The sequence below is a fragment of the Dermacentor albipictus genome, chromosome 3 (genome assembly GCF_038994185.2).
Source record: "Dermacentor albipictus isolate Rhodes 1998 colony chromosome 3, USDA_Dalb.pri_finalv2, whole genome shotgun sequence".
Classification (NCBI taxonomy): Eukaryota; Metazoa; Arthropoda; class Arachnida; order Ixodida; family Ixodidae; genus Dermacentor; species Dermacentor albipictus.
Genome location: NC_091823.1, coordinates 156140827 through 156154050, shown reverse-complemented (window position 1 = coordinate 156154050; position 13224 = coordinate 156140827). Strand labels below are relative to the sequence as shown.

Below are 13224 nucleotides of genomic sequence, written 5' to 3'. Positions count from 1 at the left end.
TTTGTCTTTATTACCGACATGGCAACAAGGCTACAAAACAAGACATTTTAACAATAGACAACGGTCACGACAACATCTCTGCCATTGGTTGGCAGTCACAGGGCTAAAATCGCTTAAAATTCGCTAGCTCAGTCATCACACTGAGCCATGTTGGTTTTTCTTTTTGCAAATTATACATTTCCTTAATATGACAAATGCTTTCAATGAAGTATTCTCTAACAGGCCGGGCATTTACTTCGGCATGTCTCACGGCCATTCTAGTTTTCCACAAGCTATGTAAGGACACCAGCATGAACATATCATGGGGTACTTTGTCTTCATTTAGAGTAGGCAAGAAACGAATCCCATATGGTGTAATCGGCAAGTCCTTCTTTAGTGTTCTCTGTAATATGTCCCAATGGAACACAGCATCCCAGCAGTCTAGAAAAATGTGTTCTATTGTTTCGGGTTTCCGGCATAGTAAACAGTTGACGCTCCAAGGCACGGAAAGACCTTTTTCATCTAGCCACGGTTTCACAGGTAAAGTATTGGTGTGGAGCTGGAAAAAGAAGGACTTTACCGATGGGCGTACTGGCATTCGTTTTACTCTTTTTAGTACGTCCTTTTCAGGTCCAATGCAGAACATCGAGCGATACAATGGCACCGGCAACATTGTGTCTACCAGGTCCTTATATAAGCGCTTTCGTGGTACCCTACTTAGGTATTCCATGGAGAACCGCACCTTTAACAGCTGAAACGCCAAGACTACCTCTTTTAGGAAACCACGCGCTCTGCCTTGACTGCACCGATGTGACGATACAATAAACTCAGGTATAGCTTCGCTCAGCCTTGTCTGAAACATAGTTAATAAAAATGGGTCATTTTGGTCCCGTAAGAAAACAAACCGCGACACAATCTGCCTAATGAACAAATGTGCCAGACCTAATCCTCCATTTTTAACCGAACGAAAGAGATTAGTGCGACTGGTGCGCTCCCAGCTTGAACCCCATACAAACACTGCGAGTACTCTGTGTAAACGTTGTATGTTAGCCCTTGACATGCACAACGCTTGGAGCACGTAAAAAATTTTGGCAACGGCAAACAGGTTGCACACTGTCGCACGAGCAAACATAGAGAAATTGCGGCCTCCCCATTTAAGTGTACCTTCACGAACCCTTTCAGTTTCGGCATTCCAGTAATCAACGGCGTCACGGTAGTGCTCAAGCGGCACCCCCACGTACTTTGCCGGCGTGACTGTCCAGCGGATATTTGCAAACGTACTCGGATGGTCTTCCCAGTTGCCGATCCATACCCCTAGGAATTTATCAAAGTTGATAGCACTGCCTGTCATTCTGCAGTATGATGAAGCCTCTGCGACCGCGATTTCGATGCTTGCTTTATCCCGACAAAACAACGCGATGTCATCCGCGTATGCCAGCACTTTCACTTCCACGGACTGCACTCTGAAACCCGATATTCTATTGTCATTCTTGATTTTCCTACAAAGCGGCTCTAGGTAAATTGCGAATAAAAGAGGCGACAAACCACACCCCTGGCGCAGAGATGACCGGACACTAAAGGATTTGGTAACCTCCTTGTTTATAATGAGGCTGGCGGTACAGTCTTGATAGCACATCTTTACCCCATCCAAGATCAAATCCCCTACCTTTATGTGTTCTAGAATACTGAAAAGAATTTTATGGGCCACACGGTCGAAAGCCTTCTGCATATCTAACTGTAACATGGCACAGTGTTCACCTAGGTCATTACAGTATTCTAAGATGCTTCTGGCAATATGAATGTTTGTGTAGATAGACCTTCCTTTAATGCCGCATGTTTGATGCGACCCTACTATTCTGGTCACCACTCCCTGTAATCGCTTTCCCAGCACGCTTGTAAATATCTTATAGTCTGCATTCATTAGTGATATCGGCCGGTAAGCGTCAACAGCTAACAATTTTTCTGGGTCCTCTGATTTCGGTATCAGGACTACGTGCGATGTCCGAAAAGAAGGGGGAACCTGTTTCTGCGCATAGGCCTCCTTTAACAACCGTAACAGGATCTCACTGACATCACTTTTGAAGGCTTTATAAAAGGCCGCTCCGAGTCCATCAGGTCCCGGAGACTTGCCTACAACTAAATCATCTATGGCTCCTTCCACTTCGGTGATGCTCAGAGGCCACTCCAGACGCTTTTGAATGTCTTCCTCTAATTGCGGCATGTTTGACAAAAAGTCCGTCTTGAATTCTTCTGTGACGTCTTTAACAGTCCCGAATAATTTGCTATAATAATCAAGAAACGCCTCTTCAATTTTTTGAGGTTGGCTCGTGATCTCGTTCTCGTATTGAATCATTCTGATTTCATTTCGCCTCGCGTGTGCCTTTTCGTCAGATAAGGCTCGTTTAGTCGGTGTCTCACCTAGCCAAGCCCTTTCAGCTCGTGCCCTTATAACTGCTCCTTTGAACTTCTCTTCTTCGATAAGCTCAAGCTGGCTTTTCAGTTCTCTTATCTCCTTTGTTCGGCTCCCGGGTCTCTCGCTTTCCACGGTGTACAAAAAATCAAGCTCACGTTGCATTTCATTTTCTTTTTTCCTTTTAATAAATTTCTCTTTACTGGATTCTTCTATAGCACTGATCTTGACTCCTTGTTTAAAGTTCTCCCATAATTCTAGCACGTTGCCATCTTCGGCTTCGATCAAATTATCTAACTTTTGCTTCACGCTTTCGCAAAAGGATTCGTTCATTAACAGCCCATTGTTGAACTTCCACAACTTCCAGTTAAACTTCGATTTTCTTTCTGTGGTACCTACACTAAAAGTTACAAGGCTGTGATCGCTGAACGAGACGTGTTTCACACTATAGCTGCCACACATCGGAACAAGCTCCAGTGCGACATACCCTCTATCTAGCCTTGCGTGACTTTGCCCTTGAAAATGTGTGAATGCAGGCGTGCCGGTAGTACACAGGAAATTACCGACGTCATCCAGATTAGATTCTTGAACTAGTGTGTTTAAAAGTAAAGCACTTTTGTCACGCACTGGGAGGTTTTTCACTCGATCGGCCGCGTAACATGCACAATTAAAATCTCCTAGCAATACGACTTTCCTGTCACACTGTAAATGCTGATTTACTGTTTCAAAGAAAGGCACACGCTCACTTACAGTGTTTGGGGCGTAGACACATATCACGCGCCAACCTACATTCAGAAAGGAAAAATCCACAAAAACCAGTCTTCCACTTTCACAAGAAAAGACCCCTTCTCTAATTCCCAGGTTGTTTCTAATGAAGATAGCGCACCCCGCGGAAGTCCCAACAGCATGTGATACACAAACATTGTATCTATTGCGAAACTGCAGCACCATGCGATCCGTTTGTTCCTCAGTTTCTATCTTTGTCTCCTGCACCGCTACTATATCAACATCTGTTTCTAAAAAAAGCCGGCTAAGCTGGTATTGCCGCTTTTTGGCACAAAGACCGCGGACATTTATAGTAGCAAAACGAAGTGCAGTGTTTTGAGCCATTATTATGTTTTTTGAAGGACAAACGAACCGCATGGTACCCACCTCATGCATCTGTGGCCAAAGCTGCTTTCGCCTTTTGTACAAACCTTCCGCAGCTGCCATGGCAGCCTTAGGAAGGCACAGTTGATGTCCCTGTCACGGCATTCCATCGTCCCTTGAGTTTGGCTTGGTCACTGCGTAGACTAGAAGAGACGCCGCGAAGCACACGCTCTCGCGGCTACGTCGGCGGCGTCTCCGCCGCCCTCCGGTCCGGAGGTATGTTCGGACGCACCCTCAGCGTTGACCGCCGAATGCTTGCCGCCTTTGACGGTGGTCCTTCCGAGATCCTTGCAGCCAGGGCCTCATGCTCGTCCAGCGTAGCGTCGTGGCCGCGCTTGGAGACTGAGGCTCCGCTTGTTCCCTCGCTTACTTCCATGACTGCTGGCTCCTCAGGTGATTTCGACGGCGTTGAGGCATCCTGCACTTTCACGACGCCGGTAGCGTCGCCAGCTGCGTCGGTCAGCTTTGGGCTTTCCTTGTTAACACTCGCGTCTTGGGGCATGTCGGGCGGGGTTAACGTTGCCGCATCAAGTTCCTCGAGCTTCGACGTTGCTTCGCTTGCGGCTTCTTCAGCGTCAGCCTCGTCCATGACGAGTTCCGCAGTGTCTTCTCCACCAACCGGCCCCGCAACACTTGCGTACGTCTTCACGCACTGAGATTCTTCTTGTCCAAAACGACGGCAGTGCGTGCAGCGAGGAACTCGGCATTCTCGTCTGATATGGCCCTTACTGTGACACCGCAGGCACAGTGGCGCTCTACCGGGAGCGACTAGAAGGGCCATGTCACCGGCTACGCGAAGCTGGTGTGGAAGGTCATCAACCTTAATGCCGTTATGGAGCTTGAGGCGCACGAGGCGTGTCGTCGACCCCTTGTCTTGGATACCTTGAACTCTCCACTTTTCCTTCGAGACCTCGGTCACCTTTCCGAACGGTGCAAGCGCTACACGCACATCATCGTCAGCCACATTGAAAAGAAGCCAGTGAAGCTTCAGACGCACGTCCTGGTTAGCCGGATCAATAACCAAACAACGTTGGCCCTTCACCTTCATGCTGACACCACGCATGTCTCCTCGTTAGTATCTCGCCGCATGCCAAAGAAAGCTTTGGCATGCGGCGAGATACTAACGAGGAGACATGCGTGGTGTCAGCTAAAGCAGTATACAAAAGAGTTGAAAAAAAAAATCGCGAATGAGTCGGCGCAATCGTGCCCACAAGTGGGAAAAAATAGCGACAGCTACTGGAGAGGAGCGCCGAGTGCACCGCCGCGAGCGCCTGCAAACAAGAAGGGAAAAAAAGAAACACTCCCCGTCGGGGAATCGAACCCCGGTCTCCCGCGTGACAGGCGGGGATACTGGCCACTATACTAACGAGGAGTTTTTTTTTCTTTATTTCCATTGTGACAACACAAAACAGACAAACCAACAAAAAATATTAAAAGCGCCAACCAGTAGCTTGTTGACGCGACATTGCTAAAAACGTTTTAATGACACTAGGTCATTAAGTACAGGATACCATGTTGGCTGTTCGTCCTGGGACTGGTACACATCTCGGATATAGGCAATGCTTTCAATGAAGTTTTCTCTTACCGATCTTACAATAGGATCTGCATGTCTGACAGCCATTCTTGTTTTCCACATGCTATGCATGCTTAATACCATGAACATGTCATAGGGCACACCCCCGTCATTGTTAACCGCAAGAAAGCTAATTCCATATGGTGTGAGGGGCAAATCTTTTTTCAGCGTTCGCTGGAGGACGTCCCAATGAAAAATTGAATCTAGACAGTCTAGGGAATATATGTGTTACTGTTTCTGGCTTGCGGCATAAAATGCAATCAACTGACCAGGGAAGAAAAAAGCCCTTTTCCTGCAGCCAGGGTTTGACTGGGAGCGTGCCACTATGGAGTTGAAAAAAGAAAGTTTTCACAGACGACCAAACCGGCATTTTTTTAACTCTCTTTAAAACATCCTTACCCGGACCGACAGAAAAAATGGCTCGATATAAAGGTACTGGAAGCATCACGTCACGGAGATCTTTGTACAATTGTTTCTTTGATACTATAATGAGATAATCAAAAGAGAAACGTACTCGAAGAATCTTGACGGCACTTACAACTTCGCGTAGATACTCGCACAAGCCGCTTCCAGTAACGCCACACGATGACACAATAAACTCGGGGAGAGCATTCTGCAGTTTCACTTGAAGCACTGCTCGCAAAAAAGGGTCATGCTGGTCCCGCAAGAAAACAAACCTTGAGACAATCTGCCTCAGAAAAAGATGAGCTAAGCCGAGCCCTCCTGCTTTCAGTGAGTGAAATAAGTTGAGACGACTTGTGCGTTCCCATGTTGAATTCCATACAAACGTTGCAAGAATTCTATGCAATTTCTGCGCACTAGTTCGTGACATAGCGAGCACCTGCAACACATACCAAATTCGCGCAACAAGGAACGTATTGCAAATAGTTGACCTGGTAAATATGGATAAATTTTTTCCTCCCCATTTCGTAGTTTTCTGGCGCATTCTCTCAGCTTCTTCCCTCCAGTATTCTGTAGGCTCATCATACCAGTTTAAAGGTGCTCCTAGATATTTTGTAGGAGAGACTGTCCACTGTAAATTTTCAAAGACATTGGGCTTCTCATCCCAGCTGCCATGCCAAAAACCGGCACACTTCTCCCAGTTAACAGCGCTTCCAGACATTTTGCAATACGTTCGAGCTTGTTTAACAGTTTCACGGACACTTTCTTTATCCCCACAAAAGACGGCTACATCATCCGCATAGGAGATAATTTTTACTTCACTGCCCATTAAACGGAAACCGCGTATTTTCTCATTGTGTATAACTTTTAAGCAAAAAGGCTCCAAGTAAATTGCGAAGAGAAGTGACGAAGCTGGGCATCCTTGTTTTATGCTTCTACATAAGTTAATATTACCAGAGAGTTGTTTATTCAATAATAAGTTAGTGCTACACCCTTCGTAAGACAGTTTTAAGCCTTCTAATATAATGTTTCCAACATTCACGTGCTCTAGAATAGAAAAGAGCACACTGTGCACAACACGGTCGAAGGCCTTCTCCATGTCTAGTTGCATCATAGCAACTCTTCCTTCCCAGGCATCGCAACACTCCAGAATACTTCTTGCCACATGTATGTTATTAAGTATCGAGCGGCCTCTTATGCCACAAGTTTGGTGTGGGCCTACTATTGATGTCATCACTGATTGCAACCTTCTTGCTAACACCTTCATGAATATCTTATAATCTACATTGGATAAAGTTATGGGGCGATACGACCGCACTGAGAGCAGCTTTACAGGGTCTTCGCATTTCGGAATCAGCACTGTATGGGTTTTTCGGAAAGAAGGCGGCATGTATTTTACTTTATAAGCCTCGGCTAGAACACGGTGTAAAATGACTGCTAGTTCATGCTTAAATGCCTTGTAGAAAGCTGCGCCTAGGCCATCAGGTCCGGGCGCCTTTCCAGGTTTGAGTTCATCAATGGCGGTTTCGATCTCATTCAACGTAATCAGTTCCTCAAGGATTGTCTTGGCGTCATCATCTTGCCTCGGCATTAAAGGCAAGTATTCGCTATCAAAGCCAGCTTCTACCGCTCCTTTGCAGCTTAACAACTCTCTGTAGTGTTCGAAGAAGGCACGCTGTATTGTATTACTATCGGTACTACGCACGTTGCCGTATTCAATTTCTTTTATTTCATTTTGCGATGCGTATCTTTTCTCTTCGCCCAAAGCGCGCCTTGTGGGCGTTTCCCCGAACCACAAATGCTCTGAGCGCGCACGTATCACTGAACCCCTATATCTCTTGACATCAATGATTTCAAGCTCATTTTTTATATTCCTTATCTCTGTTGACAACTCTTCTGGCTGTGGGCATTTTATCGACAACAATACGTTAAGCTTATTTCGCAATTCATTTTCTTTTCTTTTTTCATTGTAGCGTAACACAGAGGCTCTTTCAATGGCTGTTATTTTAAATTCCTGTTTAAACTCTTCCCACATCGCTATAAACCCCGCGGATTCACTAGCAAGCATCTCTCGTATATGTTCTTTTATAAACGCGAGAAAGGTTGCGTCGTCCAGAAGTTTGACGTTGAATTTCCATAAGCACCAATAAAAAGGGCGCTTTTCTTTTCTCTTGCCGAGCGAGAACATTACAAGACTGTGGTCGCTGAAGGATACGTGCTTTACGTCATAGCTTCTACACAACGGAACCAGTCTCGCTGATATATAAGCTCGATCTAATCTCGCGTGACTGCCCCGTTGGAAATGCGTGAACACAGTCCGCTTTCCACTGCAAAACACCGTACCAACATCTTCTAATTCACGCTCTCGGGTTGCTGCGAGCAAGAAACCTGCGCTTTGATCGCGTACAAGCAAGTTGTTATTCCGGTCGTCAGAAAAACAAACACAATTGAAGTCTCCCAGCAAGATAATATAGCGCTCAGATTTCAAATAGACATCAAGTTTTCCAAAAAAGTCACGGCGTTCTCTTTCATTATTTGGGGCGTATATGCAAATTACCCGCCATTCCGAATCCCAGAGCGAAAAGTCACACACAATCATTCGACCTTCATCACAAACAAATACGGATTGCGGTACAATTTCTAAAGATTTCCGCAACAACGAAACACACCCACCAGAACTGCCGACAGCATGGGAAACGCACGCGCTGTACCGCGCTCTAAATGTTTGAACCATTCGGTCGGTGCGCTCTTCACTTTCAATTTTTGTTTCCTGTAGAGCGACTATGTCTAAATCATTTTCTTGCAGTAACCGGCTGACCTGGTACTGCCGCCTTTTCGCGCCCAGGCCTCGGACATTGAGCGTACCAATGCGTAGCGCTATTACAGATTTTGAAGCCATTTCCTTTTTTTTTTAGAAGAAGAAAAACAAGCATACTAGTTCAAGTGAACCCATACATCCTGCCATTTCTCAGAACGCGCACAATTCTTTCCTAGGCAAAAGCGACCGAACTTTACAATTGTACTCTGCAGCCCGTCCCTCACCTCGCATACAGGCGTTGCTGGGCGACGCCCTCGTTATTACGGGGGCGCCTTCGGTACCGTCGGAATGGAATCCGGCGGAATGTGAGGCTTTGGCTTGAAAGAAGGACGGCGGTACGAACTTTCTTTCCTGGACGGCTCCTGTGCCTTCCCGCTGCCCCCTTCGTCACCTTCGGAAACTTGCGCGTGTGGGCGTTTCGCAGACGAGCTGCTCGCAACGTCCATGTCTTCTTGGTCGCTACTCGGCGAGGCTTGAGTGGTGTCAGAGACGTCTTTGACGGAGCACGTTGGCGTAGCGGTAACCTGTCGTTCAGGTGCCACGTCACTGTGGTCGCTCCCCACACTTTTCGCAAGTTCCTTCTCGGACGTTTCAACAGCTGCCGACGTAGGTTGTCTGTCCTTGATTCCCGCAGCCTCCGCCGCGTCCGCCTCGTCCATGATGTGCTCGATGGGGTCCTCCCGGCTCCTTTGGCTCGCTACGCTTGCGTAGGTTTTAGCGCACTGGCTATCGTCATGTCCGAACCGACGACAGAGCTTACACCGTGGGACGCGGCAGTCTCGGCGAATGTGCCCTGTTCGCTGACACCGCAGGCAAAGCGGCGGTCTCCCCGGTACCACCACAAGGGCCGTAATGCCACACACTCGTAGCTGGTGTGGCAGGTCATCCAAAGTCACGCCACCCTTGAGCTGCAGATTAACCGTCCGTGTCGAGGAGCCCTTATCGCCGAGTCCTGGTACACGCCATTGCTCTCTGCAAACGTCCGTCACTTTTCCGTACTGTGCAAGAGCAGCGCGCACGTCTTCATCTTGTATGTGGTAAAGCAGCCAATAGAGCCTTAGGCGGACAGTATGGTGCTCGGATCTATCACGAGGCAGCGGTGATTCTTCACAGTCACATCAGTGACGGCGAGCAACTTCTTCATTCCTTCCGCAGTCTTGAAGGTGACCGCCCACACGTGATTCATCTGAAACGCCCCCAAGGCAACTACCTCGGGGAGCAGTTCCAGACGATCCAATGTATCTCGGAAGTCCTCAGCTCGAAACGGCCTGGCTTTAACGCTCCCGTGAAGAAAAACAGTATTTAAAACAGACGAACCTGATGGCAGTTGTGGCAAAATAACGTCATATTCCGTAGAATCCTGTGCATCTGTCCTGTTACCGCGGCCCTGCTGGGCCGCATTCGCCGCTCCAAGGGAGCTCGACATTACACGACCGTACACTACGGTGGCCGGAAGTGGAATCTATACTAACGAGGAGACATGCGTGGTGTCAGCTAAAGCAGTATATAAAAGAGTTGAAAAAAAAATTGAAAAAAAAATGGTGCCCACAAGTGGGAAAAAATAGCGACAGCTACCGGAGAGGAGCGCCGAGTGCACCGCCGCGAGCGCCTGCAAACAAGAAGGGAAAAAAAGAAACACTCCCCGTCGGGGAATCGAACCCCGTTCTCCTGCGTGACAGGCGGGGATACTGGACACTATACTAACGAGGATTTTTTTGTTTAAACACTTTTATTCAGAAAAGGCATGTACATACATAAAACCCACCTTGGTCTGCTTGACCAGTGTGGTTAATTAAAAATTTTTCATCCGTACCAACTCATCAAGTACCCAAATCCATGCTGGTGGCTCGGTTAAAGTACTATATACCTCGCGCATGTAGGTTATGCTCTCTATAAAGTTTTCTCTGGCTGACTTTGCCTTGGGGTCTGCGTGCCTGACTCCCATTCTTGTGATCCAAAGGCTATGTAGCCCCAGTATCATGATCATGTCATAGGGGAAGCTGTTTTCATTCTGTACTGAGAGATATCGAATTCCGTGTGGTGTTATCGGTAACTCTTTCTTCAGGGTTCGTTGCAAAACATCCCAAAAAAAGACAGGATCCAAACAATCAATGAACGCGTGTTCGATTGTTTCTGGTTTCTTGCACAAAAGGCAGTTTGTTGTCCACGGTACAAATATTCCCTTTTCATCGAGCCATGTTTTTACAGGGAGTGTGTTTGTATGCAATTTGAAAAAGAATGTTTTAACAGCTCCTCTAACAGTCATTTTTCGAACTCTTTTTAATACATCTTGTCCTGGGCCTGCAATGCTTGGCGATCTGTATAATGGTACTGGCATCATTACATCGATTAAATCTTTATATAGTCTCTTTCTCGGTACAAGGCTCAGGTACTCAAATGAGAAGCGTGTTTTAAGCATCCTAAACGACGTGACTAATTCCCTGAAGTAACCTTTTACACCACAGTCGATTGCAGCCGCACTAGACACAACAAATTCGGGCAGTACATTCTTAAGGCGCATTTGCATCATCGCTCTCAAAAACGGGTCTCTCGTGTCCCGCAGGAACATAAAACGCGACACAATTTGTCGGATGAACAGATGAGAAAGGCCGAGGCCTCCGTCTTTCACTGGGCGAAACAGATTAGTGCGGCTGATTCTCTCCCAATTGGAGCCCCAAATAAAAACCGCAAATATTCGATGCAGTTTCTGCACGTTGACGCGTGACATTGACAAAAACTGCAACACATACCACACTTTGGCAATCAAAAAAACATTGCACGCACTGGCCCTAGCAAACATCGATAATTCGCGGCCTTGCCACCCTCCAACTTTTTCCTTCACCTTTGGCTTCAGGTCATCCCAGTAATCGGCAGTTTGCTTATAATGCTCGAGAGGCACGCCTAAATACGTAGAAGGACTTCTTGCCCACGTGATGGTCGCAAATCTTTCTGGTTTAAAGTCCCATATTCCGTGCCAGAAACCGACACTTTTTTCCCAGTTTATCGCGGAACCTGCCTGTTTGCAAAAGTCTTTGGTGACGCTTATGGCTTCTTCTATGCTATTGCGGTCAGTGCAAAAGATTCCTACATCATCAGCGTAGGCAAGGATTTTCACATGATGCGTCTGAAGCCTGAAAACATGTACTTTTTCATTAATAATAAGACTGAGACAGAAGGATTCAAGATAAAGAGCGAAAAGCAGCGATGACAACGCACATCCTTGTTTTATAGATGACCGGACGTCAATACTCTGGGTGAGGTTCTTGTTGACTATGATGCGTACAGTGCAATCATTATAAGCCATGTTTAAACCTTCTAATATCACTTTGCCAATATTGACATGTTCAAGCACAGAGAAAAGAACATCGTGTGCGACACGGTCGAAAGCCTTGGCGAGATCGAGTTGTAACATAGCAACTCGTCCCGAGATGGCATCGCAACATTCTAGAACGCTGCGGGCTACATGCACATTTGTACATATCGAGCGTCCTTTTATTCCACATGTCTGGTGCGGTCCAACGAGAAGCATAATAACGATTTGCAAACGTTTAGCTAAAATTTTGGTATAGATCTTATAGTCCACATTTGTAAGAGTTATTGGGCGATAGGCCCCTACTGATAACAGTCTAGTTGGATCATCTGTCTTCGGTATCAAAACAATATGGGCAGCGCGGAAGGAAGGCGGTAATCGTTTTTCCTCATAGGCTTTGCTAATAACGTTATGCAGAATTGGGCTGATTTCTTCAATGAATATTTTGTAAAAGGCTGCTCCTATTCCGCCCGGCCCAGGTGTTTTTCCTGGAGTTAATTCTTTTATTGCACTTTTCACTTCCTCTGTGCTTATTGGCTGTTCTAATCGCGTCTTACATTCTTCATCGAGCTTAGGCATTAGATTAATAACCTCGGTTCTCAGCCCAGTTTTATCGCCTTTTTTATTCGCAAATAATTCGCTGTAATGTTCGACAAATGCCTGCTCAATTTTACTCCTATCTGATGTCTGTTCGTTACGGTAGTTGATCTGTCGTATTTCGTTTTGAGCCGCGTATTTTCTTTCGTCACACATCGCTCGCTTGTTGGGCGTTTCACCCAACCATATCTTTTCGGCTCGCGCCCTTATCACTGCTGCTCTGTACTTTTCGGTTACAATTACTTCTAGTTTGCTTTTCACTTCGCGAATTGCTTTTATATACATGCCGGGATTGCCGCTTTCCATACATATAAGAAAATCGAGTTGGCACTGGAGTTCTTTTTCATTACACTTTTGCTTTTGACTAATAATGGTTCCCCTTTCAATGGCAATAATCCTGACGTCGTTCTTAAAGTTTTCCCACTCAGCTGCCCACCCGTGTGGCCCTTTGGATGTCATTTGTTTAAGTCTTTTTGTTACACATTCCATAAATTTTTCATCTTGCAAAAGTTTCACGTTGAACTTCCACAAAGCCCAATTAAAACGGCTTTTTCTGAGGTTGCTTCCCAGTGTAGTCATGACAAGGCTATGGTCACTGAAAGACACATGTTTCACTTCATAGTGGCCACAATCCTTTGCAAGGTCAACTGTTACATAGATTCTATCCAGCCTAGCACAGCTTCCGCGCTGGTAATGGGTGTAGATAGGGCTACTTCCTCTTAACAATAAATAACCGAGGTCTTCTAAATAATATTCGTGGAGCAGTGAAACAAGCACTCGCGAACTTTTATCTCGTACCGGCGTGTTCTTGGCTTGATCTTCAGCCAAACATACACAATTGAAATCCCCAAGCAGAATTAAGTATTTATCACTTTTTAAAAATTGTTCTAAGTCTTCAAACAAAACAACACGCTCATGATTGATGTTTGGCGCATATATACAGATAACACGCCATTGCCTTGCGCAGTACGAAAAGTCAACAACAA

The 13224-nt window shown here is 46.2% G+C and overlaps 1 non-coding gene across 1 annotated transcript; it reads right to left on the bottom strand.

Moving 5' to 3' along the window:
* Positions 1 to 4838: 4838 nt before the first annotated feature.
* On the bottom strand, positions 4839 to 4910 carry TRNAD-GUC (transfer RNA aspartic acid (anticodon GUC)). Its single transcript has one exon. It is a non-coding gene; the product is annotated as a tRNA-Asp (tRNA).
* Between the last annotated feature and the right edge of the window lie 8314 nt (positions 4911 to 13224).